General features: G+C 46.9%; 1 protein-coding gene across 1 annotated transcript in view; it reads right to left on the bottom strand.

Annotated features, from left to right (window-relative positions):
* LOC115469606 (WD repeat-containing protein on Y chromosome-like) overlaps positions 1 to 17,405 on the bottom strand; it is a 141,626-nt gene that overhangs the window by 15,197 nt on the left and 109,024 nt on the right.

Here is a 17,405-nt window from a genome sequence, read left to right as displayed (position 1 = left end):
ATTGCCCTTCAATGGCCTCATTTACAGACCTAAAAACATCAAACTTCTTTGATAGTGAGGTAAAAAGAAATGCTCTTTTCAATGCATCACACATGGGAATTCCAGAAAGTTCTAGCTTTTGAAATGAAGACATAAGATACATAATGTGATCATTACATTTACTTTTATCCCTTAATTTGGTTTCATTCAACTCTGCCAACCAAATTGGTTGCTGCTTTGCATATGTAGTTGCATACATAGTTCTCAGTTTATATAAAATGTCCTTTGGTGTATCTTTTCCCTCCACTAATATGGCTTGTTTCTCTGAGAGAGCTTCCAAAAGCATGCACTTCACATAATAGTTTGCATTGTCCCATTCAGCCATATTTTCAGCTGTTCTGTCTTGATCTAAGCATATATATAATCCTTTTGCTCGAAGGAGACATATGAATCTTAGTTCCCACTGCCGATAATTAAACTCAGTTAATCTAGGCACCTTGAGAGAATAGAAAAATGGTGAATTTCCTCCCTCAGCCATTTTCTTAGCCTTCTGTCTGCTGTGTGGGGGGAGAGAGAGACAGACTGAATCTTTCCTTTAAAACTTAAGAGAAAAATGTGGCCTTTTTTTTTTCTGCCTGGTAATATTTCTCTTCTTTTTCAATTCCTGGACCCTGGGCCCATAACCCTTTTGTTGGATTATTTGTAGTAAATAATTAGCAGATTTTAGTACACACAGCTTCAGCTTTAGAAATGTTAATTTCTTTCTTCATCTCTCTCTCATTCACCCCTGAATAATTCACTGCTGAGTCACTTTAAAGTTGAAGTAACAAAACATCTGTTTACTCACAGTTTGTAGTTAGATTATAATCAGACAGGCTTATATATACATATTACTATACATTTGTATTATCAGCTCCTTCCATGTGCTTAGATGGTAATGGATGCTCACACCACCATAGATCCTCTCAGGTTAGGAGAGATCATGAGCTCCATGTGCTCCATGTGCTGCGCTGCATCTGCTGCATCTAAACCCCACAGGAAGTTGCATAGCTGTGTGACCTCTCTAAGTAATTCACATCAGAGGTCACAGAGTAATCACAGAGAAATAATAGGTGACAGGCAATGCATGTAAAATACAATTACATTCCAACAAGACCTGCTCTCAGTGGTGTGCTGGAGCCGGCTCGCACCGGTTGTTGAAAATAGCGAGCCGGCTTCGGCTCTCCTCCCTCCCTCCTCCCTCCCTCCGGATCCACCTCACCGCCCGCTTGTTTTTTGAATTCTTCGGGGCAGGCAGTCTTGCCTGCCCGCTTCCAGCGCTGACTGTCCTCCCTTGCCGATTCGCCCTTTAAAAATGGCCGCCGAGACTTCGGCTGAAGTCTCGGCGGCCATTTTGAAGCGCGAGTCGGCAAGGGAGGACAGTCGGCGCTGGAAGCGGGCAGGCAAGACTGCCTGCCCCGAAGAATTCAAAAAACAAGCGGGCGGTGAGGGACCGGATCGGGAGAGAGGAGAAGAATTCACGAAACAACTCGGGAGGGGATGGCAGGGGGGAAAAGGGAGTCGCTGCTGGGCATGGGTGGATGGAGGTGGTCCCTGGGTATGGGTGCATGCAGGGCAGGGGAGAGGAGGGTACACTGCTGGACATGGGTGCATGCAGGGGAGAGGAGGGTCACTGCTGGATATCTGAGTGCATCCAGGGCAGGGCAGAGGAGGGTCACTGGACATGGGTGCATGCAGGGCAGGGGAAAGGAGGGTCACTGCTGGACATGGGTGCATGCAGGGGAGAGGAAGGTCACTGCTGGACATCTGGGTGCATGCAGGGCAGGGCAGAGGAGGGTCACTGGGTATGGGTGCATGCAGGGCAGGGGAGAGGAGGGTACACTGCTGGACATGGGTGCATGCAGGGCAGGGGAAAGGAGGGTCACTGCTGGACATCTGTGTGCATGCAGGGCAGAGGAGGGTCACTGCTGGACATCTGGGTGCATGCAGGGCAGAGGAGGGTCGGTGGGTATGGGTGCATGCAGGGCAGGGGAGTGGAGGGTCACTGCTGGACATCTGGGTGCATGCAGGGCAGAGGAGGGCCGCTGGGTATGGGTGCATGCAGGGCAGGGGAGAGGAGGGTACACTGCTGGACATCTGGGTGAATGCAGGGCAGGGCAGAGGAGGATCGCTGGGTATGGGTGCATGCAGGGCAGGGGAGAGGAGGGGAGAGAGAAGAAATGCTGGACATGGATGGAGGGGAGAGAAGAGTGAGGAAGGAGATGAGATGAGGGAAAAGGAAGAGAGGAGAAAAACTGCACATGGATGAAGAAAATAGGCAGAAGCTGAGGACCAGAAATGAAGAAGAAAGGAGGAAAGAAATAAATGGAAACGGAGTTAAGAGGACAGATAGCAGCAGAATCGGATACTGGGCCAGCATGATCAGAAAAACAGTCACCAGACAACAAAGGTAGAAAAAAAATCATTTTATTTTCATTATAGTGTTTGGAATATGTTCACTTTGAGAATCAGGTGCTCAACATTAAAAGTTTATATTTATTTACTTATTTATGGCATTTTATCCCACATTAAACATGAATTAGATTGGAACCTGGGATCATTTAATTTTTTTTCCTGGAGAGAGTAATGCATTGCCCCCCCCCCCCCCCCCGGCTATAGCCAGGTCTGCAATTTTGGGGGGGGCGCCGAGGTGGACGGGGGGGGGGGGGGGGGCGCGCCGAGGTGGACTGGGGAGAGAGCCTGTTAAAAATTTACCAGCACACCACTGCCTGCTCTCCAAGTATAAGCCAAAGTATAGCTACAACCAAAGTCTTTAATGGTCTATCCATGACCTCCCTTTCAAACCACTTTTTAACTTATTCTGTCAGTTCTTGTATTCCGCCTATACCCATTCAGTTCAAAGACAAATTACAGTAATCAAGAGCTGGACCAATCATTCCAGGAGCTAACATATAATTAAAACAGGCTAATAACATAGCTAGATATTAGATAGGCCCGCCTTACAAAATAGAAAAGCTTTAAAATGTTTTCTGAATTGAAGATAATGAGTGTAAGACCTCAAAAATAACGGATGCTGGTTCCACAAATTAGTTACATGATACTGAATAGACAATGTAAGATGTTTGATTGATTTTAAATTATTGTACATTGGAAATTTTAACTGAAATAGATTACAAGTATTACATCTGAAAGAAGATCCTTGTAACAGAGATAATAAATTCAACATGTAATCAGGAATTTCTCTAGTAAGAATTTTAAAGGTGGTAATTCCTAATTTAAACTGTATTCTCTCAGCAACTGGTAACTAATGAAGTTTGGAATAATAAGATTGAGTGATCTAAAAGTCACCTAAAGATACAGTTTCAACATATCTTGGATCTGTTTTAGAACCCAACCATAAAAAACTTGGTTTTGCTCTTATTTAATTTAAGCCTGTGAAATGAAATCTAGTTATCTATTGGATAAACACAAGCTCCTAATGTGAGATAATGTATCAGACCACAGTTAAGAAACTGGTAAAATCACTGTCATGGCATCTGCATATATGAAATGTTTAATGGGCATGATCAAGAGTATAACCCTTGATCAAGCAAAGTTAACAAGAATATCAGTCAAAACATAGGAGCCAACTTTTGAAAATGATTGGGGGTGCTGAATGAACACAACCCAATATTCTCCCTCCACTTGCCACCACCAAACTTAGTCTTAGACTACATTCACCTTTTGTTTTGTTTTTTAGAGTTATTTCTGTTTTGTGAAATACCTGCTTATCAACATTTTAGAAGCTGTTTAGCCATTTCCCGAACTTTAGCTTGCACACCATTCCTAATTCCTGAGACTTTACTACACCATCAAAGCACTGACCCTGCATATTTATTATATTTTTGTTACATTTGTACCCCGCGCTTTCCCCACTCATGGCAGGCTCAATGCGGCTTACATGGGGCAATGGAGGGTTAAGTGACTTGCCCAGAGTCACAAGGAGCTGCCTGTGCCTGAAGTGGGAATCAAACTCAGTTCCTCAGTTCCCCAGGACCAAAGTCCACCACCCTAACCACTACCATACCATACCTTGTTAAGATATTTTTAACAGTATACACCAACCTGAGCAAAAATACACTCAGAACATTACCATACCATAATAGCACTAACTGCCATAGATCAATTATGAAGGCAAAAGAACTGAACTCGAAACCTCAAGAAGATAACTAAAATGGAAAACATCAGAGATGTGCATTTCCAAAACTTGACATATTCCAATTAATTAATTCAGAATAAACACAGTTTATATCTAATTGTTCAACCACCCTTAGAATTCACCTTTGGGTTTAAAAAGCAAAACCATGTGCATGCAAGGGCTGGATAAATGAATTAAAACAACGTTTAAAGTAAATGCTCTTAATATGTAATACTTGGTAACAATAATAATGGAATATTCACATAGCAGGCAGCCTGAGCCAACAGATTTATTTTTGACTGAACATAATTCACTTTGTATGAACTTGGTGGCTAACAGTGTGCTGAACTGCTGGCACAGTTAGACTGCCTCTGGACAGAACTTCTGCATGAAGGAAGCCCCTACCTCATTATTCAATATCTCTCTGTGAAACAGCAGTAATAAAAAAGGCAAGTACATTTTTATAATAACCACTGCATTCCATAAAACAAAAAGGAGCAAGTTCCCACATGCCATCTTTTTCTTTTGATATAGGCACAGGAAAAAAGATATTAAATGTTCCCAGGTTTCAACCTAATTAATGTTTTGTATTTTTTTAATTGTAGTTATAAATAATAAGTCTGATTTGTAAGCTCCTAATTCTCATAACATGATATCTGTTTCGGTGGCCCTTTACTAGGTGAAAACATCTCTGCACGAATACAGAGAGTCCCTATAACTAGCCCCCCCCCCCCCCAGATGACACAATGATTTACAATTTAGAATTAATTACTCAATAATTCCTCTGCCCTGTATACATCCGTATGCTACAAAGTCGGCATGTTTGAAAAAATGAGCAAGATCAAATAAAAATGTTACCAACAATAAAGAACAACAACGTGGTTGGATATATAGCGGCGGCTCATAGATTTGCTTGCTTTGACCGACAGCTGCACGGAGGAGAGGGAAAAGTAGAGTTACCTACTTGGCTTCAGCTTTTTAATGTCATCTGTTCTGGCTCCCTTCCCTGTACCTCTGGCTCTGCCCTTCAATTTTCTGGGCCGCCGGCAGCATCAGTGAGGTAAGCACACTGCCTTTGGCAGCCTCGGAAGCTCTCCCTCTTTGTACCATCCCGCCTATACGGGACAGGAAATTGTAGCAGAGGGAAAGCTTCAGGGCCGCCAAAGGCAGTGTGTTTACCTCATTGACACTGCCAGTGGCCCAGAAAATTGAAGGACAGCGGTGCAGGACAGGGAGCGGTGCAGGGAGCAGGAGGGCAGCCAGTAGTGCTTAAACACAGGCACTTTACGCCACTGCCCCAAATTATTGGGGGTTCTTGAGCACCCATAGAGTCGGCGCCTATGAGTCAAAGCACATTTTAATAGCTTGCACAAGTAAATGAAGACATATGTCTACCTCTAAACAGAATTGGTAGCAGATCCTTTAAAGCAGTGCTTCTCAGCCCTCTCCTGGAGGTACAGCTAGCCAGTCAGGTTTTCAGGATTACAGCAATGAATATGCATGAGAGATATCTGCATACTATGGATGTCCAACCCATGCAAATATATTTCCTGCATATTCATTGTGGTAATGCTTACAATCCAACTGTCTAGGTGTGCCTCCTGGAGAGGGCTGAGAAGCAGTCCTGCCTATTTTGAGAATACTTAGGGAAACTGAGCCATCTGGTTGTAATTATATAGCCACTTCACATTACTACTACTACTTAGCATTTCTATAGCGCTGCCAGGGTTACGCAGCGCTGTACATTCTTACAATACTCCAGAATTGTTTTGCATTAGCCATTTAAATAGGGACTGAACCTTCAACTTTGTGGCCTTTGTGATTAACTTCCAAGCCCCTAGCCCCCAAATGTTTACATTAAGCAAAACAATCATAATAATCATCCCAACAACCCCCTCATATAGGGATCCTTTTACTGAGCTGCAGTAAAAAGGGCCCTGCACTGAGTGGCAGCAGCAACTATTTATTTAGGTTTTGCTCACACCTTTTTCAGTAGTAGCTCAAGGTGAGTTACATTCAGGTATTGTGGATATTTCTCTGTCCCAGGAGGGCTCACAGTCTGAGTTTGAACTTGAGGCAATGGTTGGTTAAGTGACTTGCCCAAGATCACAAGCAGCAGCAGTGGGATTTGAACCAGCCATCTCTGGATTACAAGCCCAGTGCTCTAACCACTAGTCACTCCTCCATATTAACATTAAGGGACTCTTTTACCAAAGGGGGTTAGAATCTGGGTTTAGTATGTCTTAATGAGGGACTTTCCCAAGCGCTAAGCCTCAGTTTAATGAGGCAGTATTTAGGGCTTTTTGTTTTATGTTATTTTGCAGGTCCTGCACTAATTTTTCCATTAGCATATGGGACTTGCAAAATATTAATGTGGGAGCATTTGCTGCCTGTTATTTAGGAGGTGGTAATGCAAATGAACTAGCTGACCAATGCTTCCACACCCATTCTTCGCTCATGACATGCCCCCTTATCAAATTCATCATCAGGTTTTATACCACTTTTATGGATAAATACATTCAAAGTGCTTTACATCAAAATAAAAATAATTAAGAAAGAGCTAAAGAAAAAAGAATGGCCTAACACACTAAAAGCTTTATTGCACCATTTCCTTCTAGAACAAAGTTCTAAAGGTGGAATTTTCAGCAATTTAGAACATCTGAGTGTATGAGTAAGTTCGTACTGACAGATCACTCCTAGTAAATACCATGGTGTTTGAAAATAAAATAGTCTAAATATCAATACCATCAGTTTAAATAAACAACACTCTTTAACCTGTAACCAATGCAGTTCTCTAAGAATGGGACATGCACTATCCCATTTGCTTTTCCCAGACAGAAATCTTGCTGCTGTATTTTGTATTATCTGCAATTTTTATTTTTAAGTTTTCCAGGCATCCCTAAGTACAGCACATTGCAGTAATCCAATAAGCCATCTGCAAAGCCCATACTTCTACAAAAGGTTGTTATTGTCTAATCAATTTTAATTTACAAAAAGCCATTTTAGTAACACTAGTTACTTGTCTTTGTCTTACCCCTTCATTTTCAGTGATGATCCTCAACATTTTAACTTCATCTATTCAAGGAACATTCTCCATCCCAATTCTCACTCCTTCTTCAAATTGTTCAGTGGAAATGTTATCCAATTCTAGACATGTGGAGGGGCATAATCGAAAGGTCGTCCAAGTACGAGTTAGAACGTCCTTACGGAAACGTCCAAAATCAGGCAGGTATAATCGAAAAATAGTATGGGCGTTTTTCGACAATCGATTATCCCTGTTGCAAAACGACCAAATGACGACCGCATAAACGTGACTAGCTAGGGCGCCCTAACACGGTCGATTATCACAGCTGAAAACGCCCAAATCAGAAAGTGTGTAAAACAATGTACATAGGTCTACCACAACCACAGTAAATGCTGTTCTGGACATCCAGGTAGGGAAAATATGAGGGACGTTTATACGCGTCAACTACAGAAAGATCCTGCTAATCCACCGAACATTCCTCATATGTGTCCTATCTGGATGTCTGGAACTGCATGCACTGTACCTACTGAACATGCAGCTATATGCATATTGTGTATATGTGAAAAGGGTCGGGTGCTTCATACTAATCTATATAAGGCAAGTTCCGCACACAGGAAGGGGCCGCACGCATAACAACCAGTCATGCACGTCAAAGACGTCTATGCTTACGACAGCGTCCACGTGCTGAGAGGGCCATATATGGGATGGTCATCCATATATGGAGCTGTGCACGAAACGATGTCCATCACGCAAGGACGTCCATATAAGGCACTTGTTTTCCCACACCTATTCTCACTGAAAAAATGGCACATTTACAGAGGGAGCCAAATTTCAGTGAGGAGGAGAGCCTGCTGCTGGTGCGGCTATGCCTTAGGCACCAGCACAGGCTCTTTATCACACACCACCACCTGCCCCCCAGGCTCCAGGCCATGAGAGCCTGGTCCCGCATCAGGGAGAGGCTGGAGAGGTAAGTGTTTGCTCCCCCCTCCTGTACTTACACATATAACAGCTCCCTCCCTCATCAATGTAGCCAGTAACTGGAGTGTGCATGCAAGGATAATGAGTAATATGGGTACATGCACAATCACTAATAAAATGTATGTTCTTGAAAGGACGACCATTCCCATATCCCTACAATAATGTATTTTGTTATTTCATTATTTCTTGCATTTGTATCCCACATTTTCCCACCTCTTTGCAGGGTCAATGTGGCTTACAATACATCATGAATAGTGGAAACATTTAACAAAATAAATGTATAGCATACAGAAGGATATTCATAACATGGTAATGATAACACATATAAAGTAGTTTTACAAGCATAAATTATAATGCAGACAAACGGTACTTTCTGGCCTCATGGCCACCTCTATGGCATCATCTGCATATAAGGCCAACTCGGTGGCTGCTGTGGGTGCTCGAGCACCCCCAATATTGAATAAATTCCTTGTATGTGTCCAGGGAGGGGTGATCCCCACTGGGGTTAGCACCCCCAATAATTTCAAAAAGGTGGCTCCTATGAATCTGTACCAATGGAAGTGATCCCTCCCCCCCCCCCCCAACAGTGTTGACCCTCTCTGCTATTTGATTGACAAAAGAATGTGTGTGTAGAGGGCAAGAAGGACCATCCCCTGACTCCTGCTCTACAAACTTATATCTTACAGATGCTTCGGGGTTCACAGGGACCTCGAGTCCCTCAGGAGGAGGTTCCGCCGGGTAAAGTGTGAGCACCCAGACGCCATCCGGGCAGTGCGACGGCACCTGAGGGCTCGCCGTAAGAATTCTATACAGGACACCTGTACTGATTTGGAAATGTATTTATTGAATAATGCAAATGTGCTGTACAATATCAATTCCCATGTGGCTAATAGCCAACTAGTAAGTAATAACATATCTGTCCCAGATCAAGGATGCAAGTTGCAGGTGCCCTCCCATGAGTGTGGCTGCAACTTCCAACGACTATCCCCCCGAGATGAATGAGATGACATGCCTTACTTTACTATCCCCCTTTCTGGGGTGGCTGGATAGTGTGTCCTGGTAGACCTGCCTGAGGCCCTACTTTTAGTGGATGTCATGGCCTCACTCACATAAAAGTTATGTGCTCAACACCCTTCCCACTGGCCCCCACCCCAATAAAACCAACAACAACTGCCCATCAACCCCTCGTCGCATCTCACAATGCAAACATGCTGGTCAGCAATGAGTGTGGTATGCCAACATGTCCTGTGTGGTGTGTGTCAGAGGAGGTTCCAGGGTTCCTTGTCACATCATCTGATGCATCTCATTCCCCATGGGCATAGGCCACGCCTCACCACACCATGGCCCATCCCCCGCCTCAGGCCACCCAGCTACTGCACTATGCAAGCCATGTTGTATGTTGTGATAAGTAAGAGGCTGTCCTATCCTGGGCAGGCCACTAGATGACGATGTTCCCTTAAAAATGGCCAGGGAAAATGTCCGGGTGCATCACTAGAGGGTGCCAGTAGGGGAGTGCATAGCTGGAGGTCGCTAGGACCGGGGAGAGTCCTGGGATGGCTACAGGTGCAGGCGGTTATGGGCTGGGTCCTGTTTAGCTATTAACAAACTTGCCAGGGTTGCGGTTAAGTCGCTGTGTGAAGACATGTGAAAGTATAAAGTATTTAAGCTAGAAGAAGTGTGCGCAGGGGCTGGAATAAAGAATTGCCTGAGGAATATGCTGTTGGTGAGACCTGTTTAAATTTGCCTCTGGAGAACCAGGTCACCCTGAGCAAGAAAGGGTAACATGCTAATCTGCATACAATTTGCATACTGAGAACCAGCTCACCCTGAGTGAAAAAGGGACTCAGGAGCTTGAGGTTGGATTGCTCAGGGTGCTAAGAAAAGATGTTTTGGAGTCCTGTTCAGAGGCTGTAGACCAGTGAGGTCTGCTAGAGAGTGGGAACAGAAGTTTTGTCTTTACAATGTGCTGATGTCAATCACACTTTTTTTTACCTACATAGATTTCCAGTGCCAGCAAAAGGAGCAGGCTAATGAGGATAGCCACCTGCAAGAGGAAGAGCCAGGCCAGAAGACCTACCTGTAGGAAGAGGAGGAGTTGGGCTTGGAGGAGAGGGTTCTCATAATTGATGAGGACAATATGAAGAACCCCTCTCCACCTGTACTACCGTCTTAGCTCTCTCTTCTCTTAGCCACCCCTATCTGCTGAGGCACCTCCATCATCAACTGCCATAACGCTCTCCCCTGGGCCTGCTCCAACAACTCTTGGCGCTGGTGCAATGATGCGCGTCCTGCGGATGGCCAGCACCAGCTGCTGCAGGAGATCAGAGCCCTACGGCACGGCAATAAGCAGCTCCGGGGCCCACTGAGAGTACTGCTGGGGCTGCTCATTGCCCTGCTACAAAGGGCATTACTCAAAGGGCGTGCTCGCCTTTGACTAATGTTGTGGGGGGGGAGGGAATTGTTGGGGTGGTGGTGGGGAATCACAATGTTGGTGGGGCTTTGTTGGGTTGGGGGTGGTGTTTGTTACACTTTAAATAACAGGGTGTGTGTGTGTGTCTCTCCCTTGTGCACTACATATAAGCAAATGGTGCTGTTGAGAGGAAGGAGGCAGCAATATTCATAGCATGAAATGTGCAGTGTGAATGAGAAAGTTGATGCATGTCTGAGAATGTTGGCCATACAGAAGGCCACCTGTTCATTCCAACCTGCATGGCCATATGTGCGGGGGGGGGGGGGGGGGGGGGGGGGGGCGGGGAGGCTGGATGGATATTACTGTTCACGAACACAAATGCCCAGTCAGCCTCTCTCCCTCCCCTCCCCCTTTACCATACTGACCCACAGCACAGAGTGGCATCAATAAGAGATTTGTTGTCTAGCACTTGTGATCTGCTAAGTAGAAACTTGCACATAACCCTAGGTAGCACATAGACGATGTTTGCTCTCTGAAGGCCAGACATCCTTACCCACAAGCCACATTGGTGGGGGGCCCACGAAGGAGCTACATACAGCTGGCTCATATTTCATATTGTAATTACAAGGCTGGTGCTCTAACCACTAGGCCAAAGCAGCCACCAGGCTGTGGCCACCTGCAGGTAATTTGGGTTGGGACCTGTACACAGAACCCTCTCCCTCACCACCACGTCTTAAGGGCTCAGTAGGCAGTACCTGTAGCCACCTTGAGCCTACTTTCCAGGCTACCAAATGTTAGAAATGTTCTTGTTCCCTAACTATGGAGGATTTTAGGAAGGTGTTCAATAATGTGCTAAACACATCCATTGCATATATTATTCCCCTCCCCCTCCTATCGACCTTGACAATGGGTGGCCACTTCATAAATGGGGACTGGGGTTCACCACATAAACAAGGAAGATGGAACCTACCGGGAACCAATACAGCAGCTCCAACAGCTGGCCCACACCATTGAGGACCTGCCAACCCCACACAGTACAGCGCTGATGGCCTCCAACCAGTGCACAGGAACCTGGTAAAAAGAGAGCTAGCTGAGAGTTGATTGCAGACTACATACAGTGAATGGACACTCCTTGATTATGAGCAGAAAGAGAAGAGGTGGCAGACAAATGATAGCTTACCATGAACGTCTGTTTCCAGAATGTGTAGTGCGCCTTCTATCTTCTGGAATATTAGCTGGATGTCTGCCTCAGTGAACTGACCCTTACCGAGGGGTGCTTGATTTGGGCCGATTGTAGCAATTTCTTTGCCACCACAGACTGCCTGCTACAACCAGGCAGAGAGAATGGGAGAAAGTAAGGGAGGCTCATGGGATGTGGAAGAGTGGAAATGGAAGGCATGGTGGCTGAGGGGAGCACTAATCACAACCCCCCCCCCCCCCAAAACAATACACAGGTGTACCCAAGCATACATTGCCAAACACAAATCTTATTACAAGTGAGGGTAAAACCCTGTAAACTAATGTTAAGAACAACCGGCAGCGTCCCAGCGCAGGAAATGGCGGTTTAAATGGCAATGAAGAAAGGGAAGGCAGGTGGGGACGCCCATACTAATGTACCCATAATCGAAATCACATGGGCCTAATCGCTACCTCAGCTGGAGACGTTTAGGAAATGTGTGTATAATCGAAAAGAAACCGCCCATATCTGGAACGCATATCCCCTGTCCAAAATGGGCGTCCCTGGCGACTATTTAAACGCCCACTCATTCCGTATTTTCGAAACCCCATTGCTACAATGCCGCCGCATCAGCCCCCAACCAGGAAGGGAAATTTTTCAGATGGAGAGGTAGATCTACTGGTGCAGGAGATCCAGCAACGGCACCGAAATCTCTTTGCTCCCACAGGGCAGAGGCTGGCTGCAACCACCAAACAGCGGGAGTGGGAAGCGGTACGTGACAGCGTCAATGCAGTCTTCCATTGTGCAAGGAACTTGGAGGACTGCAAGCGCAAGTGGCGGAAGCTGAGGGGGGATGTGAGGCGCAAGGCTGGTGCCCATCCCCCACCACATGACACAGACAACCTCACCCCCCTGGAGCTCATGGTCCACTCCCTCCTACCCCAGGAGGGCATCCACGGAATAGGGTCCCTTGACACCTCGGCAGAGCCTGAGGGCTCAGGTAGGTTGACGATTATGAAGCTGGGCTATCTGTTCTGCTGCACTAAACTGTGTTATACAAGTTGGGGCCGGGAGGTGGGGAGTGGGGGGCAGGAGGAGGGGGAGCAAGTTTCAGGCGGGTGTGCTCATATGTAGAATAAACGACCATCTTTATGATGCTGTCCTGACTTCCTTACCCCTACTTACTTGCTCTGTACCCTTACTCTCTATCCCTACCGTACTCATTTACCTTCCCTCTTACTTGTCCTGTGTGTGCATCTTAATTACATTGTAAGCTCTATTTGAGTAGTGGTAGTATTCATGTGTGTCGTAGGAGCACACTCTGTGGGTGCTGTGGGTTTTTGAACACCCCCAATATTGAGCAACTATCATGTAGGTGTCCAGGGTGGAGTTTTGTGCACTGGCCTTAGCACCCCGAATAATACTTTACAGTTGGCTCCTATGGGTGTGTGTAGGTTACTACTGTGGCACAACTTTGGGGGGGCCTTCCTTCCCTACTACTCCCTCCTATTTTCCCATCACCAAACTGTGCCTATTTCCTTCTGTCACCTCTGTGCTCTAGTGAGTGTGGGCCACATGCATGCAACTTAAGGAGCCTGTAATGGGGGTGATAAAGCAGTTCTAGGCAGTCTAGTAAGTCAGTAGTAACACAAGACATGCTGAAATGTCCTTCACTTTAACTAATATACAACAAACAGCTTGTCCACAAAGTTGTGAGCGGTGTCCTTCTCTTGGCTCTCCGTCCACCACCTCTACCCAGCTGCCTGTGGGGCTCTCTTTCACATCGGTGTCAATTCCTTTCCTCCTCACCATCTCTTTGCTGGGTCAGTAGTTTGGGGGCCAATGTATATGAATGCTGAAAGACAAAAGTGGGTTATTTTCACTAACACACTTCCTCACCCTTGTGCTATACAGGTGATGACTCTGAGGAGGCTGGCCCTAATGGCCTGCAAGCCCAACAAAGGCCTACACCAGCAGGACAGCCTCAACCTCCATCGCCTGCAGCAGCAGTACAGCCTGTATCACCACCACCTGCACCAGTACAGCCTGTACCACCACCACCACCTGCACCAGTACAGCCTGTACCACCACCACCTGCAGCAGCTGAACCAGCAGTAGAGGCTCAACCTCCACCAGCACCACCAGCAGAGGCGGCACCTCCACCACTGGTTGACTCTGCTGAGGAGGATGCATATAGGGGGCCAGCTCCTCGCCACAGGCCATCCAGCCAACGGAGGCAACTCCTGCGGCTGGCCACTGATTTGCTGAGGCACAATGGGCGCCTGGAGGAGTACTGGCAGGAAAAATTACAGCTGCAGCGAGAAGCCCTCCAGGCGCAGTGCCAAGCCCACCAAGAGGTGCTCCAGGCGCAGCGCCAAGCCCACCAAGAGGTGCTCCAGGCACACCAGCAAGCCCACCAAGAGGTGCTCCAGCAATTGCAACAGCTGCAGCACACCATTGAAGGCCTGCACCCTCAGGTGATCCCACCTACTCCAGCTGTAGTGGTGCAGCAAGACCTGCCATCCACTTCCTCCTCCAGTGGGCAGCAACTACCACCAGCTAAGAGGTGGGCCTTGAGATCGGGTGCCTCCACAGCCACTACTGCAGCACCCACCACCAAATCAGCTCCCATTCTGGGTCCTGTGGCCAGGCTACAGCCAACAAGGTGGCCAGATTTCCACACCGCAGCCAAAGCCGCAGGCTGCTGTGTGGATACGGAGGAGGACAGTGGGAGCAGAACATCAGCAGAGTGTGAAGATACTTCCCCTGCAGCACCAGCTGCAAAGGAAGTCCATGGGAGGGGTAGGGGATGGGGAAAGTGATGGCACATGCTGGAGGGTGAGGGTTGGTGGGGGGGGGGGGGGGGGAACACATGCACTTAATATAAATAAATGTGCACTTACTTTCACACAAAACTTATTTCAATGAGTCTTTGTCTTGCTCTTATGCCACACTGGTAAGCATTGAGCTCTGCTCTGTGGGCTGGGGGTTGAGGGGGCTCCTCCTCCTGCTCATCTGGGGCCTCCTCTGGTGGCTGTGGCTCCTCTGGGAGAGGCTGTCCTCTGCGCTGGGCCAAATTGTGCAACATGCAGCACGCCACAAAGATCTTGGCCACCTTTTCTGGACTGTAGAGCAGCTCTCCTCCAGACCGGTCCAGACAGCGGAACCGGTTTTTCAGCAGGCCAAAGGTCCGCTCAATGATCCCCCGGGTGCTGCGATGTCTCCTGTTGTAGGTTTCTTCTGCCCCTGGTTGTGGGTGGACCACGGGGGTCATGAGCCATGTCCTCTGCGGGTAGCCTCGGTCACCTTTGGAGAAAAGCAGAATGAGATAGATGAGGGTGTATTGTTTGGAGCAGGTACAGGGGGGAGGGGGGATTAGGATAGTGGGTTGTGGAGTGAAGTGGAGGAAGCCAGGGCGGAGGGTTGCCCAGTGGAGGAGGTATAGTATGGGTACATCCATATTGCACTTACCTAGAAGCCATCCACTGGTGAACTCCCCTCGCTCAAACCTGCGGAAGATGCCCGAGTGCTGTAGAATGTAGGCATCGTGGGTGGACCCGGGGTACCTGGCACACATGTCTAATATCTCCCCCTGGGCATCACATACTACTTGCATGTTCATCGAATGAAATGCCTTCCTGTTTCTGTAGGTGGCTTCGTATGGCCAGGGGGGTCTGAGTGGGATGTGTGTGCAGTCAATCACACTTATGACCGAGGGGAATCTAGCAACAGCATAGAAGGCGGCCATGTTGTTGTGCAGGGCCTGGGGGGTGGTGGGGAAAGTGATGTAGTGAGAGGTGTGAGTTAGAAAGGCATCCAGGAACTGGGTGAGACAGTGTGAAATTGAAGCCTGGGTGAGCCCTGTGTTAGCAGCTAATACAGATTGAAAACTCCCAGTGGCCAGGACAGAGAGAGAGGCAGTGATTTTGAGGTGGACAGGGATGGGGTTATTCCTACGGGTCTGGGGCTGAAGGAGGGGTTTCAGCTGCTCACAAAGCTGCACAATGGTGTCCCTATCAAACCTGAACCTTGTTAGACACTGCTGGTCAGTGAGTTGTAGGAAGGTGGTGCGGGGCCTGAACACATGGGGCCGTGAATACCTCCTGTGGTGTGTGCCCTCTTCCTGTACCATGCCAGCCACCAGTGCATTAACTGCATCCATGTCCCCACCAGTGCAAGTATTAGTACTAGTAGTAAAACACAAACAGCACACAGATCTCTCAGTTCCAGCCACCATGCCCTCTGGTCACTCACTCGCCAAACAGTACAAGAACACAGAGACAAACGGAGGTCAGGGGCTACAGTATACACGTGGGAACAGTGAATGGAGAGGGATAGGGGGAGGGGAAGGGGGCGATAGAGCAAGGAGTAGGGAAAGGTCAAAGGGTAAGATACAAAAGAGGCAGAGCACACAGACGAACGTAACAAGTACTCAACACACTCAACACACTCAGCTTTCTCTCTGCAACCAACAATTCAGCTCTCTCCCAACACCGATCTCGCCACTCTCCAACTCCACACAATCGCTAATGGGTCTAAAGACGATTTCCCCCTTGCTCTGGTCGCTTTTATTTCGGGTCTAAGCAATGACACCCATGTTCGCGCCCACCCCAAATCATTTTGCTATCCGTTATACGTTGTAGACGACCACCTCATAACACCGCCCCTAACACGCCCCCGACACCCCCCTTATTTGGGCGTTTTTCTCTGAACATACGTGCGCCATGGACGCTCTAAAATTGTTCTTTCCATTATACTGATTTATTCGTTTTTGGGAGATAAACGTCTATCTCGCGATTTGGGTCGCTATGTAGGCGTTTTTCTCTTTCGATTATAAGCAGGATAGTCTTTGAAACAATTTTATTATTATTATTATTAGCATTTGTATAGCACTACCAGACGCACGCAGCGCTGAACACCTGATATAAAGAGACAGTCCCTGCTCAAAAGAGCTTACAATCTAAATAATACAGACAGACAAGACAGTTACGGGTGAGGGAAGTAATGGGTGAGAAGGAAGGAAAGGACAAGGGGAGGGCAATTGAGTAGTGGCTAGGAGCTAAAAAGCAGCAGTGAAAAGATGGGTTTTTAATTTTAATTTACTATCCTCTAACCATCTCTTCACCCTCAATAAGTAGGCGAGTAAATTAGACTTTACTTCTGTTAAATCTCCTTCTAAAGGACAGACCATTTAGATATTGTTTGCATTCACATAGAATAATAAGAGAGAAACTACATTGGCTACCACTCAAGGAACGAATCGAGTTCAAGATCTGCACAACTGTCCACAAAATCATCCACGCAGACGCCCCACTCTATATGTTAAACCTAGTGGACCTACCACCTAGAAACGCCAAAAGATCGGCCCGCAAATTCCGCAATCTGAACTTCCCCAGCTGCAAAGGAATTAAATACAAACAGTCATACGCTACTACTTTTGCGTATAAAAGCACACAGATCTGGAACGCATTACCCATGGCCCTGAAAAATATGGACAATCTAACCAGCTTTCGCAAATCTTTGAAGACACACCTCTTCAACAAAGCCTACGAAAGACATCCTTAATAAATCATTCCTCAAAATCACTCAGGTGCATCAAAAACGCCTCTCACAACACCTTTCTAGCACTTTGCATCTAATTCATCTACTTTCAGCTTAT

This window comes from Microcaecilia unicolor, chromosome 4 (assembly GCF_901765095.1).
Source record: "Microcaecilia unicolor chromosome 4, aMicUni1.1, whole genome shotgun sequence".
Taxonomy (NCBI): domain Eukaryota; kingdom Metazoa; phylum Chordata; class Amphibia; order Gymnophiona; family Siphonopidae; genus Microcaecilia; species Microcaecilia unicolor.
This window is presented reverse-complemented; position numbering and strand designations above follow the sequence as displayed.